The sequence below is a fragment of the Mesocricetus auratus genome, unplaced genomic scaffold, assembly GCF_017639785.1.
Source record: "Mesocricetus auratus isolate SY011 unplaced genomic scaffold, BCM_Maur_2.0 Super-Scaffold_100021, whole genome shotgun sequence".
In the NCBI taxonomy this organism is placed as follows: domain Eukaryota; kingdom Metazoa; phylum Chordata; class Mammalia; order Rodentia; family Cricetidae; genus Mesocricetus; species Mesocricetus auratus.
The window spans coordinates 21,732,915-21,751,126 of NW_024429202.1; the positions used below are offsets into that span (position 1 = coordinate 21,732,915).

At 37.4% G+C, this 18,212-nt stretch overlaps 1 pseudogene; it reads right to left on the bottom strand.

The window, feature by feature from the left end:
• LOC101844497 overlaps positions 1-13,455 on the bottom strand; it is a 34,359-nt pseudogene extending 20,904 nt beyond the window's left edge.
• Between the last annotated feature and the right edge of the window lie 4,757 nt (positions 13,456-18,212).

Genomic DNA, 18,212 nt, shown 5'->3' on the forward strand with positions numbered 1-18,212 from the left:
CTCACAGAGATCCGCCTGCCTCTGCCTCCCGAGTGCTGGGATTAAAGGCGTGCGCCACCAACACCCGGCTTCAATGACTGGTATTTTAAGTTCCCATGAAACAGTTCTTTAACTCTGTTATATGGTGTGGGATTTTACTATAATGGAAGATGGTGAGAGACTGTCAACCTAGAAATATTACCTTTCTTCTTTTTAATACTTGTTGTTCAGATAATCAATTAATAAGCTTAACAGAAACAAATGTACTTGATTTTATAAAGTAGAAAAATTAAGAATATCATAAGTCCAGTAAGCCAAACTGTCTACAGTTATTTAAAAATATGTGATATCTCAACTTCATTAGTATTATTTCAAAAACACCGTTGTGGCAGCAATGATGACAACCTGTCTAATAGTTAAAGACTGAAAGTGGAAGGAACATAACAAACAGGAACAAGTCAGCATGGGAAAGAATTAATAGTGGCCAACTGTAAAGGGGTAGAACAAGAACTCAAGGAAAGGAGACAGATGGAAAAGGGTTTACATAATGAAAATCTGGATTTACCAACTAATCCTCTGTGGAGAAAAGGAAGTGGTGAACATTTAGTTGAAGCTTTCTCATCCAATTGTACCATTGCTTCAATTAGTGCCTATCTATTTTTTCCTAGACTCAGTTGACCATAAGCTTAGCATGCATCCAAGGTTCAACCCAAGTTAGTTCACACGCAGTGGAATCAATAAACATGTAGCAATATGTAAGAGATAGAAACAACACAAAATGGGATGTCAGGTACATTGTGTGAACATTGTATATACACGTAACCAGTGTATGTTTGTGTCTGTGCTGCAGAACAATGATATCTGGAATCTTTTTCTAGCCATTAACCCTTGGTGAGCACCATACTGAACCTACTGTATATTAATCAACTCAAGAATCACTTGGTGTCCAAACAATGCTAACTCAGTTTTTTAGTGATGGGGACAGCATAATTCAAAGGAATTCATGAAACTTCCAAGGGCACAAAGCAAGAATCGGGAACACAGAGAAATTCTGTTTAGACAACATGTATAGCTGAATGGAAGGTATCTTCATGCACCCAAAGTAAGTTGTTGTCATGATTGATAATCAAATTATCACAATTACAAACTTTTTGTTTGTGGTATGGAAATTGGAGGAAAATTCGTAGGAGTCTGGTGCCTTTTTTCTATGTAGCTCCCAGGGATCAAATTCAGCTATAAGTAGAATTGGCACAAACCATTTTATTGGCTGAGTCACCACACTTGCCCAGACAATCTCTTTGATCAGCATATATTAACTGTGCTAAAAGAAATTTCATTTTACAAAGTCACATGTACACTGAGTGTGCTTTGATATTTCCACACCAAGCTACTCTCTATTGTTACCCCTTATATGGTCTCTCCCTTTTCTCAATATATGAGAGAGAGAGAGACAGAGGTGTGTGTGTATGCACATAAATATATATGTGTTTACACATATGTGAATAACCATATGCTATATTTATTTGTGCATTTTTACTTATTCATTTGTTCAGAACTTATCTATTGTTTGATGAATTTCATTTCTGTGAATTTTTATAATTTGATAAATTTATTTCCTGTTTTTTTTTTACCGGTTTTGATTTTATATATGAAGAATTGTAATCCCTCCCAGAAATAAACCTAATTTCTAATTTATAAACATCTTATACCATGATGCAGAGTGTCTCATCACTAGAGCAGTTGTTTTGTTTCCTTTGCTAAGCAATGTTTTTTGACCTCATGTGCTCCTAGTAGTTCTTGCTGTAGCAGACATGCTTACTAGCCATTTCTAACTACATATATTTTGAAGTTCCCTATAACTTCATCTATTAACTTCAAATCTTCAAGATTTAATATTAGGGATTTCATTTAAGTGGTGTATTTTGTATAGTGTGATGGATGTACATCTACTTTTATTCTGTTACATATCAATATCTAATTTTTTGACATCACTTTCTGATGAGGTATTTTCTCCAGGTTAATATTTTTGAAACTATTCAAAAAGTGAGTAATTGTAGCTGCAAGGGTTTATTCCTTAATTCTCTAGTCTCATGTATTGGTCTATATGCTTGCTTTTGTGGCACTTATTTTTAAACTACTGATCTGTACTATAATTTGAAATCACATGTTGTGAAATCAGGTATTGTGATACCAGCAGCACTATTTTTTTATCATATTTGCTCTGCTATTTATTACATTTGCTTCTTTATGTGAGTTTTAGAATTGTTATTTTCTAATTCTGTGGGAAAAAAACGTCATTGAGATTTTGATGGGTGATGCATAGAACTTACAGATTACTCTTGATAATTTGTTAGTTTTTACAATATTAATTAGGCTGATCAATGAATATGCAGGTACTTTTTATCCTGGTATATAGTCTTCAATTTCTTTCTTTAATGTTTAGTGTTCTAAACTTTTCAGTGATATTTCACTTAAATATTTCGGTTTATTCCTAAGTATGAATTACAATCTCTTCTTAATAGGGTTTGTTTATGGATTTATTCACAGTATGTTCAACAATGCTTTACATGTTTCCTTAAAAACTACAAGCTGATGTTGACCCCAAATGTCTTGTAGCCTGTGGGCCTGCCAGTAGGACATGCTCTACAGTAATAGAACCAGACATGGCCAGTGTCCAAGCCAAAGACATATCTCTTTCAAACATCAGAGTAGGTAAATACCTTTGAGTTATACACTGAATGTGGGGGAACAAGAGAGTCAATAGCCCTGCCTGACTAGCTAGGCATTCTTACAAAATAACTATAAATTGCCCCATCTAGAGCTAAGAATGTATTACAGAAATGGAGAAATCCTCTGGAAATGTGCCCAGAACTTTTAGACTTGCTAATAAGTAAACGGCGTACGGCAAAGGGGGGAAAAAAAAACCTTAAAGTATATATTCTGAAATCCATGTGCATGAACCACACTACACCTCCTCAGTGACACCAAAACAACCAGTCTAAATCCAGGTCTTTATGACCGAGAACATTTACCACAATGCCTTTCACAATTGGAGCTCACTTCTGCTTAAGTGTATCAGCAGGCCTGCATCCAACCCAACACCTTTACCTGACTGCATTTTGTGGCAGTTTTCTCAATCAAACATCAGGGCAGGGTATAATTAGGTTCCCTGAGCTGTGATTACTGTTTTATTTTCCTGTTCCAAGGCATCTCCAACTTAAATTATAGGACTGCTTACAATATGACACTAGATAACAATATTAGTATGAGATATGGCATTGGTGCAATGGATTTTGTTTCCCCGAGCAATAGCTCAAAATGCAAGAGTCAGTATCAGCTCACACTGGGCCCCCTCAGCCATATTTAAGGGTTGAGGAACTTTGGGACGTGCCTGCTGGCATGTCACACAGTTAGATTTCACTTGTGCTACCTACTATCTCCAAGGTTGCATTATGGTCAAGGCTTTAGGCTTCCCTTCCCCTGCAGCCATGGTTTCTTTGTGAACTGATATCTATTTTCTACATCACCTCTCAGTTTCTTTAAATGTTTCCTTATCTGCTCATCTCTTTCTTGATTTTCAAAGCTTTTGCTTTCTTTTGTTCTGCTTTTCAGAATATAATCTTTTTATCACTTTAATATTTAAATTCACGTCATCTAAGAACATCAGTGACAAAGGTTTGGGGAGAGATTACAATAGCCAGCGGGTTAGGATGATATGGGTAGATAGTGTCTTCTCGACTTGACAAGATGTATTCATGATATGTCAAAAATATGGTCACTTAAATAACACCTGCCTAACAGCAGCACAGGTTAAGGTGGTAATGTAAGTAGGGGAAATTTCACAGGGCCTCTTTCCTAGGTGTACCATTACTGGAAAATAATGACTTGAAAAAAAGGAGAATTAGTTATCTCTAGTAATAAACCCGTTAACAAGTTATATCATCCCAAGTAGTGAGCCTTAAACATATACACATAAGAACAATATAGTATTATTTTTAAATGCATATAATAATACAACATATATTATATGTTGTTATATAATAGTTACATGTACACACATATATATAAAACAGTAAATTGAGAGGAAGTTGAGGTATGGGAGATTTTGGAGGGGAGAGAGGAAGGGATGTAAATTATTGAAACAATTTACTCTATTATAAAATTCATTAAAATATTTTACATTAAAAAGTAATGATCTGTGTGCCTAGCCCTAAGGAATATACCACCAACACAATTCCTATACTTAAGGCACAGGTAATGTCACAGAATAGGTAACAGACTGATTGCAACTGTGAGAGGAACATGAAGTCTATTGTGAAATTGTGTTTCCTAAAATGATGTGGAAGGTTCCTCCATAATATCTCAAAAACATGGCTGCCTTATAAGACCTGAACAAGTACAACACCAACAGAAATGGTAACATGCTAACATTGGAGAGATAAAGATTATGGCACCCTTCTATAGATGAGAAACTAATGATAACTGAGGAATACTGACAGCAAGAGAAAAACTCTTTGCCAGTTATTATCCCTGTATTTGTTTATTCAATACCAAGTTGTGTGGACAAGGTTTTTTGTCTGTTTGAGTCATCAGTGAGTTGGGGGAGCATCAATTGAGAAATGTTTCTATAAGACCTGATGGTGGGCAAGCCTTTTAAGAATTTTCTTAATAAATAATTGATGGTAATAAGGGACTAACCCATTGTGGGTAGAGAACCCTTTTTAACTGGTCCTTCTTAGTGCTGTAAAACAGGTGGCTGGCCAAGCCACAAGGAGCAAGTCAGTAATCAGCACTCCTCTATAGCTTCTGCTATAGTACCTGCCTCCAGATACATATCCTGTTTGAGGTCTTGTACTGACTTCTTTAGAAGATGAACAGTTTCTCAGCCATTTTAGACTCCTCAATTGAGAAATCTCTGTTTAGTTCAGTCCCCCACTTTTTAATTGGATCCTTTGGCGTTTTGGGAGACTTGCTTCTTGAGTTCTTTGTAAATTTTGGAGATCAGCCCTCTGTCAGATGTGGGGTTAGTGAATATCTTTTCCCAATCTGTGGGTTGCCTTTTTGTCTTGCTGACTGTGTCCTTTGCCTTACAGAAGCTTGTCAGTTTCAGGAGGTTCCAGTTATTAATTGTCGATCACAGTGCTACTGGTATTATGTTCAGGAAGCGGCCTTTTGTACCAATTCTTTCAAGGGTACCTCCAACTCTCTCTTCTTACTGGTTCAGTGCCGCTTGATTTATGTTGAGGTGTTTGATCCATTTGTATTTAATTTTTGTGCATGGTAATAGACATAGACCTTTCTGTAATAGACATAGACCTTTCTGCAGTCTTCTACATGTCAATATCCAGTTATGCCAGAACAATTTGTAGAAGCTGCTATCCTTTTTGTATAATTTTTAGCTTCTTTGTTGAAAATCAGGTGTTCATAGGTTTGTGGATTAATCTCAGGGTGTTCAATTCTATTACATTGTCTACCTGTCTGTTTTTGTGCCAATATCAAGCTGTTTTCAGGACTAACTATCCTTAGCTTTTAGGGAAATGCAAATCAAAACAACTCAGAGATATCATCTTACTCCTGTCAGAATGGCTAAAATCAAAAACACCAATGATAGTTTATGATGGAGAGGGTGTGGAGAAAGGGGAAGACTCGTGCATTACTGGTGAGAGTGCAAAATGTACATCCACTTTGGAAATCAGTATGGAGATTCCTCAGGAAAATGGAACTCAGTCTACCAAAAGACCCAGCAATTCCACTCTTAGGCATATACCCATGAGATGCCCATTCATACAACAAGGGTGTCTTTTCCACTGTGTTTTTATCAGCATTATTTGACTGTAAGCAACCTAGATGCCCCACAACTGAAGAGTGACAGGGAAAATGTGGTACATTTACACAATGGAGTACTATTCAGCAGAAAAGAAAACCATTGGAAATTTACAGGCACTAGAAGAAACCATCCTGAGTGAGGTAACCCAGTCACAAAAGACAAGCATGGTATAAACTCATTCATATATGGATTTTAGACATGGATCAGGGGAGTGTCAGCCTACAGTCCCAGTGCTGGTGAGTCTGAGAAACAGGGAGGTTCCCAAGAGAGATGCATGATACCACAGAGAAGTGGAATGAGGCAAGATCTCCTGAGAAGATTGGGAACATGGGGGGAGGGGAGAGGGAACCAAGAAAAATGAGGGGGATAAGGGGAGGGGAGAAGAAGGCATGGGGGAATAGGAAGGTTGAGTCAAGGTAAGAATAGAGGAAAGCAGGATGAGAGATACCATAATAGACGGAGTCATTATAGGTTTGAGGAGAGAGCTGACCCTAGCAAGATTTCCAGAGATCTACAAGGATTACACCAACTGGCAAACTAAGTAATAGTGGAGAGACTATATTAACAGCCCCTCCCTGATAATAAAGTTGATGACTACCTTATATGCCATCCTAGAACCTTCATCCAGTGACTGATGGAAGGAGAAACAGATACACACAGCTAAACACAGACCTGGGACTCCTGGAACCCAGTGACAGAGATGGAGGAGTCATGAGCAATGTGGTCAAGACTTTGTTGGTAAGATCTATAAAGACAGCTGACCTGACAAGGGGGATCTCTTGAACCTCAGACAGATGGCTGAGCGACCAACAGGGGACTGATCCAGACTCCATGAATGTAGGGTCAGTGAGGAGGCCTCAGAAATCCCTGGGGCCTTGGGTAGTAGATCAGTGTTTACCATGGTGTATGAATGAACTTTGGGAGATCATTCCACATGGAGGGTTGCTCTCTGAGCCTGGACACATGGGGAAGGGCCTAGGTCCTGCCTTTTATGAAATGACAGACTCTGGAGGACCTCACCCTCCCTGGGAAATGATTTGGGGATTGGACTTGGAGTGGATGGGGGGAGGACTGGTGGAGGAACAAGGGAAGAGGGGTGAGAGAGGGAGCTGGGATTGACATGTGAAGCATGCATGTTTCTAATTTATATAAATCATATATTGAGAAAAAAGAAGATGAACAGTTACATTAAAATGTAAGCAACATAAACCTTTTACTCCCATGTTTCTTTTTCTCATGGTGTTTCATCACATCAATAGTAACCCAATTAAAACAGAAGTCAATGACAGGATTGTGGGATGTTGCTTCAAAAAACGTGTACAGAACAGATGCACATATAAACTTCGAGATTTTTTTTTAGCACGGACAGAGCCTTCATAGGTCAAGGTGCTAGTATTTAGGCGTTTTTGCTGGTCTGCATTTGGAGTTCTGACAAGATCTGCCCTCAGCTGCTGCCACTAAGAGCACTAACTGTGCCTCTTCACTATGCTCCCTTTATTGTTGTTGTTGTTTGTTTTTGTTTTTGTTTTTCGGTTTTTTTTTTTTTTGGTTTTTTAACTCAGGGTTTCTCTGTATTGTTTTGGAGGCTTTCCTGGAACTCAGCGTGCAGACCAGGCTGGCCTCAAACTCACAGAGATCTCCTGTCTGTGTCTCCTGAGAGCTAGGATTAAAGGCATTGGCCACCAACGCCCACCTCTATGTTCCCTTTTGAAAGAGTTCTGTCTATGCCTGATCCCATTCTCTCTTTCTTTCCCGCTCTATGTCTGTTTACCCTGACTTGCCTCTCTTTCATCTTTCCTGCTGCCCCATCCCTGGAAGCCAGTCTTCTCCCTCCTCTTTTCCATTTTTATTATCCTTGTCCCCTAATTAAAAAAAATCTCCACTTGAACTCTGTCTTATGGTATCTTTTTCTCTTGAGCCTCTTTTAAAACTTACAACATTGTGCATGTACAACTACTCCCAGTGCTGAGTAGAATTAGACACAAATCCCTAACCCTAACCAAGAAGTTAACTCTAGACTGTGAATGAATCCTAGATTTGGGATGCTGAGCACGTTACAGTTTGGATTTGGTTTTGCTTTGAGTCACTGTGTCCCAATTCTTCCCTTTTGGAAAAAGAACGTTTTTTTTTTTTATTTTACTGGAGGCTACAATTCAGAGACTTGAATTTTTATAAGAGATTTTGAAGTTTTACAGAGACTTTGGATTATTAAAGAGAATGAACCTTTAAAACGTTTTAATTTTTAAAGATCATGAGACTTTGTAGTTTCTTAATGGTTTACACTGTAACATAAATATTGATATGGGATCTTGTGGACAATAAGAAAGGAAAGGTTATGTTTATTTAAGGGATGTGTTTGTGTATCAGTTTGAAAATGGATCAATTGGGCTAGCTAGTTTTTATGTCAACTTGACACAAGCTAAAATAGTATAGGTGAAGAAAACCTCAGCTCAGAAAATATCTGTATAATATTTGGCTATAAGTAAGCCTGTTGTGCATTTTTTAATTAGTGATTGGTGTGGAAGGTCCAGCCATCATGGGTTGGCACATCCTTTGCCTGGCAGGCCTGGATTCTCTAGGATGTAAGGCTAAGTTAAGTCAGTAAGCAGTAGTCTCCATAACCGCTGTATCATCTCCTGTTCCTGATTCAGGCACTGTTGACTTCCTGTCTTGACTTCTTCAATGATAATCAGTAACGGAGAATATTAAGTAAAACTAGTCCTTTCCTCCCTATGTTGTTTTGATTATGGCATTTCATCACAGTGATAACCATCCTAACAAAACACAATTGATGATCCCTGAAATAATGCACATATATCTAAAATTCAAATGACTAAGGAAGATATATTTATTATTTATGCATATATGTGACAAAAATTTAAAAAAGATGTCATAATTATAGGTTGTATAAAAAAGAGAAATGGAAGATATTAGAAGGAGGAAATGAAGAGGGTTGTCTAAATTATGGTTACTTTTCCTGTGAAGAAACAGCATGACCAAATGCAACTAGGCAAAGATAGGATATGTGCATGTAATAATAATTAAGGAAAACAGAGTTCATGGATTTCAAAATCCAAAACCAACAGTAAATGAGAGGGTTTGAGAGGAGGAACAGGAAGGGGAGGTGATATAATTATAATCTTAAAATATAAGTGGAATAATAGAAACACAGGAAAACAAAATAAAAAAGAAAGATTTGTGAATATATTACACATTAGATATAAAAATTGCTGATTCACAACACTTAGCTGGTATATCTTAACAAGGTTTTGCATGGCTTCTGTGCTTTTGATAATACAGGAAAGTGGCTTCTGATAAATAAGAAATAAATGCTTGTAGTAATGTCTTCTAAGCATGACATGTATTTTCCCAACTGGGCCAGGATTGGAATATGGATATCCTTAAAGTTTTCCCAATTACAAATGATTGATGTGTTCCTTTGATACTTGATGGATCTTTAATCTAGAAAATACCAGAGTAGAGAAGTGAAAGAAGCACAAACAAGAAGACTAGGAAAAAGGCAAATTGGTAATTATGAGAACCAGACCAACAATAAGTCACAGGAACACTCCCTTCAAGGGACAACTGTTGTCCAGGATTTTCATTATTCAGGTAAAGCCAGACAATAAACTAATACTTAAAGGAATTTTTGATGAGTCAGAGCAAAGCAAAATTAGAGATGTTATTAAGAAATACTGAGATAGTCAAAATTTATATTATATAATAAACACACACACACAATACCACAGAGTACTACAGAGTATACTGCCCAGGTAGCTGTCTAGTCAGTAATGACTATGTGATGTTTTTCATGGTTTCATAAGTCACATTGAACAAATTATATAATTTATGACAATACTAAAAAATTTAGCAGAAGTAATATCAGAAGCTATACCCATAAATTGTTACCAACATGAGCTAAAAATGAGTAGCAATGGACAGGGGAAAGACCATGAGTCTTAAATACTACCTAAAGAACTACTGGCAACTAAGGAATGCTGACAGGAGGAGAAGCAACTTTCTCGAAAGAAGAGCACAGCACTTGGTTATTCAATACCAAATAGTCAAACCTGAATTGTATATGTGTGAGTAACATTACACAGACTCAGAAGGTTTCACTTAGGAATTACATATGTATACGCGCGCACATACACACACACACACACAGACACACACACACATATATAGTAACATATAGTAACAAGTAGTCAGAAAGAGATCATTAATCTGACAGAACAAGTGAGGGTATATCGGAGGGTCTGAAGGAAAAAAAGGAAATGTGGAGTGATACAAAATAGCTTCAAAACTAAAAGAAGAAACAATAAAGAAAAACAGAACATGAAAATATAGGTGGTTTATCAGATTCTTTAAGAATTCCCTTGTAAAAATGCAACTGGAATGTGGATGTATGAGTTAGATTGTTTGGGCTGCAGGATTAGAGATGAATGGCAATAAGTTCAAGTTAAAATGGGGCCCAAGAATAAGTAGAATTTATTTAATCCTTATAGATACTGGATTGTGATGTCTTAGGCAAAAACGAATATTTCCTCTGTAGGTAATTTTGGCTTTATCAGTTGTGTGTAATTTCCTTGACAGCAAGGCAGTAGGAAGTATTAAATAGATCTCCAAGTGAGGCAGTTGGTTTAAAATGTAGCCATCCATCAAAGGTATTATTTTTATAAAAGATTTATTTTGTTTTTATTTAGGTGCATGGGTCTTGTGTCTCTGTGTCTGTGTGAAGGTATATACACATGCCTGAGGTCCCTACAGACATCCATCAAGTTTGTTAGGTGCTGTGGACCTGGGGTTGCATGCAGTTTCTAGGAACTGAGCTCTGGTCTTCTACAGCAGCAGCAAGTACTCTTAACTGAGCCATCTATTCAGCTCTCCAAAGATTTTTTTTTTAATTTAACATATTTTCTTTATGGATCCTTTGGGAATTTCACATTATGCACCACAACACTGCTTACATCCTAGTCCCCTGATATCCTCCTTTCACCCCTGATGCAATCCCCTCTCCCCCCCCCCAAAATAAGACAAAATCAAACTAAAATAAGCCAACAAACAAAATCCCTCTTCCATCTTGCAACTTATTGGCCTCTCCAACACCTCTTCATTTTTCCCCGTGGTATTGGATGCCAAGGTGCATCAAACAATATACCCTTTTGCCTCATCAGCTTTAATTGGAAATAACCATTGCAATGAGTCATTGGTCTGATTTAAGGTCTCTGGTTTCTGGTACACTATCATCACTGGATCAGCACTGAAACTCCTCTTGGATATCCTGAGGCAGCCCCATGTCATGGACATCCTACAGTTATAATTTCACAGGACCAATCCTTTCATAAGCTGCAGAAGACCCGAGATGTGGTAGATACTAGGGTGTGTCAACCCATGGCCAAGCTGCCTGCCTAGGTAATAGATGAATTGGCCAGTCTGGTACACTGGGGCCTTCCCACTCAGGAAAGGGACAGAGCCAGTTCCCCTATGCTCATGCCATAAGGGTCAGTTCTCCCTGGTCCATTATGAGGTCAGTACTCCAGAGTTTGAGGAGACTACCTCTTCCTTGAATATCAAGGCCAGATCTATTTCTTCAGTGTCAAGTGATGGGTAGGTCCAGTATTAGCCGGACCAGTAAAAGGGTGCTGATGAAAAAATATGACTTTAAAATTGATAAAGCTCAATGATAATATTCTTTCTTTCTTGATGAGTTCATATGACAACCAACAGAGTATAGGCATTAAAATTTAGGAGTTCCCCAGTGTCTTAGAACTACATATTTTATTGGGAACATTGAAATTCTAAGTTCTGACTTACCATTAGAAACTGAAACCTAATTTAATCTTCTAATTTCATTAGTGAAATAATATATTATAAATTGAGTAACTTAAATGTGCTGCTTGAAAATGAAAAGGGAAGATTCATTTAATAAATAGTTGAAATTGCTTTGTCTGAATTGAAATATTCCTATGAAAATAAACATGAAGTGACTTTAAATTAAAATGTCATCAAACTAGTGAGGGATGTACCTAAGAGGTAGAACACTTGCTTAGTCTGCTTGATGTCCTACATCTAATTTATAGTCCTGTATAATTTTTAAATAAAATAAAATATAACGTAAATAAATAAGCACATTTAATTTTTAAGTGATTCCTTTTTGGAAATTATAAACATGCATAACCCATACTAAGAATATTGATGTACAAAAATACCTTTCACTTTGTTTCTAGAAAAAATTTCATCTGTGTTTTTTATGTGTTCCTAATTTTTTGTAGATTTTATTATAATGAAAATGTGATTTTTAGAGAGGAAAAAAGATATATAAATATTATATAATATTACTGATTAATTTGTGATATTAGTAGTAATTTTAGGGTAGCATGTTATCTTTTTATGAAGTGTCTCTAGTGACTGGCTTTAAATTCAAAACTATTCTTCATGTTAATTATTGCTTGTTCTATTCTCTCATATTAGATTTTCTTTTTTAAAATTAAACTTATATTGATATAATTGTACATTACATTCAGTTCTAAAAGTTCTATAGAGAATCAAAATATACTGTAGGCAATTTCTTATCAATGACAGTGTTTTTAAAAAGTGTATTACCAGTATGTTGGCAACAGTACAGTCAGAATATCACAAAACACTTTAGTTCCCTCCTTATTGGTACCGTCTATAAAAATCATATTCCCTTTGAAACTCCTAGGAACACCTACTTTATTCTTCTTTATTTTTCATTAATGCAACTGTTTTTGCTTCAAGCATGGGTTACAAATTAAAAACCTTTTCCCTTTAGTTCATCCATCTTTACTTACAGGTATTCATTCTCATGGGTCATTGGTCTGGCTAAAGGCCTCTGACTTCTGCTACACCAATAACGGGTTCTCACTGGAACTTCTCTTGAGGATCCTGTTGTCCTGTGTTGTGGAGATCCTGAAGTTTGGGATCTGTTGGTTTGTCCCCTTCATATACTCCAACAGTTCATAAATTTTTTTGGATGTTGGGCTGGGCCAACTCACAACCCTGATTCTGAGCCTGCGTGGTTGCTGGGCTGGTCAGTACTCAAGTTTTTTCCTCATAGTCACCCCCAGGGTGAGTTCCCCAACAGTGCCTCTGCTAACTCACACAAGGAAACCTGAAACAAGGAGTTGCAATTCTGCTCTCAGAATCTCTGATTACCCTCTCTCTCATCAACTAGGGCTAGCTCTATTCTTTAGCCCAGGCAAGGTGCAGGGTCTTCTCTTGATTGCTCTAGGAGGTATACAGGCGACAGGGGTATCAGTTCTCCTATTCTCATGCCCTGACTGTTGGCTCACATGTGCCCCCAACAACAGACAACAGGACTAACTTTAGTGTGCTGCCCAGGCAGGGTACAGGGCCCTCTCTCCTGTGTGCTGCAGTTGGAAAGGGTCAGGGATAATTCTCTCACTCTTGTGACACCAGGGCTGGTCTGTCCCACAGGTGGTTGTCAGTGAGAAGGGGGATCATCTTTCTCTTACCCATGTCACCACATGGCAGGCAAGTCAGGGTCAGGGTTAGCTCTCCTTTTATCATGCCTTCAGGGTCAGCTTACCCGAGTCCAGACCATAAGTTCAACTCTAGTGTGCTGCCCAGGTGAGGTACATACCTGTGCTGAGCAGTTGGATCATTTTTCCCAAGTGCAGGGTTGGGGAGGAAGGGGGACAGCTCTCCCCTTAGGGGTGCTAACTACGTTGCTGCTCCTATATCCAGCAAGGGACAGGGCCAGCTAATCCATGGCCAGTGAAGGGTGGGGCTGTCTCAGCATAGGTTTGTTCTAATGACCCCTGGGCTAATGCAGGCCATGGACAGCACACCGGACCCCAGCTATAATAGGACAAAGGACGCAGATGTGGCTCTGGGTAGCAGCAGCTTGGGCCCAGACATCACCATCAATGACAACACAAGTGAACCCAGATCAGAATGGTCACAACAGCAGCATAGCCCTCAAGTACAAATGTGGTTTCAGAGATATGACTACATCCTAAAAGACATTCAGAAAGTTTGGCGGAAATCAGAAAGCATTTCATATATGTTTTTGAAAAAAAGAATAACATGATTGTCCATGGTCCTTAACTAGCAGTGAGGAAGTAAACAATGTATTCATAATTTTTCATAATAGTATTAGAGAAGAGTTTTCTTGGTTCTTTTTCTGCTTAGTGTCATAATTACAAATAGTGTAAATATCATGAAGAATATATGGTGTATATGTTTCCCAGTAAGACTGTCAGAGAATGTGATGTTAGTCTGACATTTTGAGCTTCATTTGAGCTGTCTATAAGGAATTAGAGTCACTTACAAATATACCTTACAAACTGAGTTTTTCATATTCTAGCATCTTAGGCAAAATTCTTGATATTGCCAAACTAATAGACTATACATAAATGTGATATTGATAGTAAGATATATGAATATGAAATGTATGTTCTTCCTTAATATCAGGTTTATCTAAATACCTTATGTAATTGTGTATTTCAGTATTCACATATATGAGCCTATGGGAGCCATTCTCATAACAACCATGAATACAGAAGTATGAGGCTATTCTTTATCAAAATAGGAGAATGGCCCCTAAAGCATTTTTTAGGCTTTCAGGACTGTCTCTGGTAGACCCAACAAGGGCCACAAGTTATAATGCTGTACTCTGCCTGTTGGAGCTATATCATACAGAATACAAATAAACAAACTGAGAGGAATGCTCCCTCAAGCTGGATTTTCAAATGCTGCCAGTGAGAGCTTTAAGGCACAGAAAAGGAATTGCTTTGGGAACAGGACCATGGTAGAATATCTCCTGTATTTGGTGAGGCCAGCATGGGACTGATCTGGACCCCCCAAATGTGAGTGTCAGTGAGAAGGCCTGGGTAACCTATGGGGCCCTGAGCTGTGGATCAGTGTCTATCCCTGGTATACAAACTGTCTTCATGTGCCTATAGCACAAAGAGAGATGCTCTCTCAGCCTGGACTCTTAGGGGAGTGCCTTGACCCTACCAAGAGTAAAATGACAGACTCTAGATATCCCCTATGTGGAAGGATTTGGCAATAGGGTGGGAGGAGGGGGGGAAGGGGAGTGCGGGAAGAGGGGAGGGAGAGGGAACTGGGATTGACATGTAAAACAAGCTATTTAAAATTAAAATAAAAAAGTGATGATAAAAAAAGAATATCTCCTGTAATATAACATCCAGAGAAGTGTGAGGCATAGGCATTTCAGTGAGCTCTCTACAGTGTAATATATAAGGATATGGGTGACACAGTCAGTAGAGAAAACACCTACTATGACAATTTCCCTGTATCTATGACATTGGAAACACTGGTGCCTTGATTTTCATCTTGAAATGAACTTCTACTGCAGGAAAACAGGTTTAAAAATACTGCCATAATGTTTAAATGATTGCATTAAGAAGAGTAATGCATATTTGTATAAAATGTGATCAAATTCTGCAATATTCCTATAAACATTGGTTTAAACAATTCATTTAAATGTAGAAGAATTTACAAAAGCAGACAACTGAATAATGTCTACAATCATCTAGAATGAAAAATATATTTGACTTTCAATGATATGGAGAAATTCAAAGATTAACCTGTTTCCAAATTCAAACATACACTTTATTCAGCAGACATTTACAAAGTACTGGAAGAATTTAACGAAACACTGTTTTAATCTTAATATTCCTCTTTTGTCTTAATAAGTTTATTTTTAAATAACATGTACTCCATATTATTCAATATTCAATAGGCTACTTTATAAATCAACAGATGTATAGAAAAATTAGGTTTAAGAAATTCAATAAAATACATAAAACATGTACACAAAAGGGCTTTATCAGAAATTATCACAGCACATTGAATTATATCTGTGCAATTTAGTTCGCACAGTTTGGGGAGTCTATTTTGACAGCTAGTATCATCTTTCATTTGTATAACAATGCTGAATGCCACAATATCTCAAGTGTTTGATAAGTGCTTATTGAAAGAACAAATAAGCAAATGATTAGAAGAATGGTTAATATTCTTCAGAGCTGACAGAAAAAGATAGTTGCATTATTGTTGAGCATGGCATAAACCTCTGGATAAAATCGAACACAGTATTTCTTGTTCTTAGCCACAGTGGAATAGCTGTGTTGAGAGATAGTCCCCTCTGTGCCTGTCCACACTTCTAAGAAAGATAAATGGAAATAGTGCTGTGTCTTTTGCCTCTGTCCTATTTCTGACCACAGAAGCTGTCACCGTGATCTATTAACATGGTGGATTTCTTTCTTCAGTCTAAGTGACAGGATGGCTATTTTTGAAATAAGTTCTATCTTTTTGTTACAGGCACAATGAATGATTAAAGGTTTCAGAACTGAAAATTACCAAACCTTTGTCTAAGAATATAGGAGATCTTAAAGTTGACTTATTGTGGTAAGAAGAGAGAGGAGACATTTCACCCTATCTGTCTGTTCAAAATGGACAAGATATGATATGATGGGTTGTAATGAAAGGCAAGAGTTATTCTTTTTCCACTTTCAGTGGAAATTTCTTTTATGGAACAGAGAAGTGCATTATCCCAAGTCTAACTCCAAAGAAGAAAGAAGATAAATCTACAGTAGGAGTAAAATCTCCTCAATCATGTCTCATATAAAATTGTTAAGTCTATCTGGAATTCTTTTTCTGTTTAATGTAGGAGACACCTATCACAGCTCCAGATAAAATGAAATTAGTATTCTATGTTTATAAAATATATTAAAATTAGCATCTTACCTATGATTTTTACTCAGGAATGTATTTATTTAGTTTTTAATTATTTAATAACATGGTAAACGATTTTTAGAGCATGTTATCTAATAATATGATTTGGATATTATAATAATTTTGTATTATTGATGGAAGCATGGAATATCATTATTGGATTCATCACTATATATATTCATCAGCTGATTGAAAGTATTAGCTGTGATAAAAATTGAGAACATTAACAAACAGTGATACATATAGGAGCTATGGAAGAGACAAAAATCCTAGATACAGTATGAAACCCCTCCACAAATCTTAACTATTTTTAGATAGAAATAGAAAGATTTGTACTTTTGGTCCAAATATTGTCATGTAAACATGTGATCCATAGGAGTCTGAGGGATTTGAACACATTTTTTTCTGTTTCTGTTTACTTTCTATGCTGAGGAACAATCCTAGAATGTCACACATGCTAGTATTTTCCAACCAAACCTTAATAGCCATGTTATTGTTTTTTAAGATAGGCTCATACTGTAGTTCAGGGTAAAATGGAAGTGTAACCCAGTATGGCCTGGAATTCCTACCAATCACCCTGCCTCTCTCTATCAAGTGACTTGCTCCTAAGAATGAGTCTTCACATCTAGGTTATAAAATTGTTGGTTTTGTTAAGATTTTTTTTCTTAAATCATCTCAGTCCACTGCCCCGCAGATTTATCAGAGACCTGGCTGCCTAGGAACCACAAATAAGACACTGCCCATTGAAATGTGTATTCTTTCCCACCAACTGCCTGGATCCCACCACTGTCTCTGACCCCCAAATACCACAGAATACACTATATTAATTATGAAGCTGTTGGCCATTCGTTATGGTTTCTAAATGGCTAGCTCTGACTTAATCATTAACCCATAGTTACTAACATATATTTTTATAAGGTCTTAACTTACTGAGAACTGCAGACTTGCACCCTCTCCTTCTGGGATCACATGGTGACCCTCTAATCTTGACTACATTTCCCAGAATCCTCCTAGATGCATAGTTCCACCTATCTTGCTTCCCTATTGACCATCAGTGCTTTATTAATCAACCAATAGGAAACATATACACAGATGTACATCCCCCATCAGCCCACCATCCACCAAACTTTATAAAGCCTAGACAACAACTCCAGATTTTACCTTCTTACATGGGCTCCATATCCTGTCCTGAAACATCAGAAGAAGTCTTTAGATTTACCAGAGGTCAGACAGCATCTAACAACCCCAGGGAAGACATCATCCAGTGCCTGTGAACACTCTTTAAAATCTCCCAACAATGTCAGACTGCAATCCCATCTCTGGGCTCCACATACTGGACCTGAAGACTCATTAGTCACCAAAATCATTGGTTATTTATGACAGAAGACCAGAAAGGATAGATAAATAAAAAAGCAACCATCCAGCAAAGACAAACTCACATATCTATGCCTAGACCTATAATCATCCTAAACCCAGATCCCTAAACTCCAGTGTAAAAACACAACCAACAACCAAGAAGGCAATATGTCACCACCAGAGTCCAGTTATCCAATGACAGCTGGATCACAAAAAGCAACTTTGCAAAGGAAGGATTTTATGAAGATGATAGAGGTCCATAAAGAGGAAATGAAAAAAACCTTAAAGAAATTGAGGAAAGGGC